Genomic DNA, 2,066 nt, shown 5'->3' with positions numbered 1-2,066 from the left:
TGATCTAAAATCCGAATTCATACTGTATCCTTCTACTCCGTTGGTCAAGGTATTCAGGCACATACACCCATCCTGATTCAACAGGAGCAAACACAGGTCCCCACTTCTAGTGGAAGAGACAGTCATGCTGCAAGAAAACCACGTGGGTAGGATAAACGCGGAAGTGGGGCTACCTTTGAAAAATGCAGTCTGCCAATGTTTGTCACCAGTAGATACTCAATGAAGGGCTGGTGAATGAATGAATGAATGAATGATTCTTCTCCTGTACTATTCACTTCTCCTCTGTTCTCAGACAGTTTTCTTACCTTAAGCCTCCAGCCGACTTCAACAAGCCTGAGGGCAAGTTCAGCCCAGCCTCTTGCTGTGGAGACTAAGGGGCAACGAATCCCTCGGAATCAGAGTTGTCAGAATGTCTCCCCACTTGTAGTAGGTCTCATCATAGCTTCAGCGAACAGGCACTGCAATCAGAAGTGAGAGAGGCCGGCAGAGCAGAATTGGGATTTCAATCCACAGCAGAGCTACGGAACTAAACATAAGGAGAAAGTTTAGTTTAAAAGGCTTTCAAGATGTAAATAACCATCTTTAGTTACTTAACTTTTTAGAAAGAAAAGTGCTATTTGAGTTTTGGGGGCTTTACCTTTGAACAATTACTCTGTGCATGGTCGGTTTGTCTAATTAATACAGAATGCACAGATATTTTACGGAGGGTCAGACTGAACATTAAGTGCTTTGGAGACACTGTGTCGGTAAAAGGTCGAGATTCCCAAGGTGTGAGCCATCAGAGGCTTCTTCCACTTGCCACACTGATGAAGTCTGCGATCAGCAGAGAAACAGCAGAAAAGGCTTTGGCTAAGTGAGGACTTAAGGAGCAGGTGCAGGATGTAGGAGGACTGAAATGAAGAAGGCACCTTTGAGCATCGCTGTGAGGAGTCAGGGCATGGGTTTCTTGGGAAGTTCCACAGTTACTTTCGCTCATGGACTAAGCTTCTTCGACTCTGCCTAGTCTGAGCCACCCGGACACTGGAACTTATATACATCTCGCTCTATCCTTGCAACAGTGTGATGAAATAGAAACTCTCATCTCCTTTCAACAGCTGAGAACAATATGATTCAGAGAGACTGAACAATATGCCTAAGGCCACAGTGCTGAGAAACAGCTAAACCAGGGCCAGAACCCAAGTCTGTCTGATCTCTTACCCACAAAAGCATAATGCCTCTTGCTATAAACTTTGTAGATAATTGAAAGAGAAGAGCACAAGCATTTTATAGATGATTTTAGGTATGCTTCCCCAGATGGGAGCGGGGAGGGCAAAAATCCAGGGCAGGTAGTTTCCATTCCAGATGGGGCCTGGGACTCTGCAGACCCTTCTTAGTAGAAACTTCCTAGACTGGTGACAGCTTTCAGGGACGCACATCCTCTTGTACTTCATTCAAGCCAGGCCTTGGCCTCCTTGGCCCCTAAGAAGCAGGCTTACTACCAGCCCCTCCATTAGCCATGCTGTGCCCTCCACCTGGAATGTCCTTCGCTCCACTTCCCACCAGTGTGGCTCCTGTCCTTCCTTTAGGACCCAACTCAGATGCCACGCCCTCCACAGGTAACTTCAAAGACCCCAGCTCAGCACACAGAAATGGATGTTGTCCTATTACCTCACCTGTGTGCCGCAGAACACAACTGGTCCCTCCTCTGTTCTCCTCGGCTTCCTTCCTCTACCCTCCCCTCCCCTCTTCCCTGGGCCCCAAGCACATGATAAATGTCCACCAAGAACACTCTGGACTGAACTGAGGGGAAAATGCTCTGAATGTTTGGATGCAATCCCAATGTTTGCAATCCCTGAATGTTTGCATTCCCCTAAAATTCATATGTCGAAAACTAATGTCAATGTGATGTTACATCGAGGTGAGGCCTTGGAAGTAACTAGGTCATGAGGGTGAACCCTTGTGAATGGGGTTAGTGACCTCATGAGGAAAGGCTAGAACGAGCTGGCCTGGAAGAAGGCGCTCACCAGAACCCAAACAGCTAGCGTAGGACCTCGGACTTTTAACCTCAAGAACTGTGAATCCCTTCC

Source organism: Fukomys damarensis, unplaced genomic scaffold (assembly GCF_012274545.1).
Source record: "Fukomys damarensis isolate Sample0158 unplaced genomic scaffold, DMR_v1.0_HiC HiC_scaffold_37, whole genome shotgun sequence".
NCBI classification, from domain to species: domain Eukaryota; kingdom Metazoa; phylum Chordata; class Mammalia; order Rodentia; family Bathyergidae; genus Fukomys; species Fukomys damarensis.
This window is presented reverse-complemented; position numbering follows the sequence as displayed.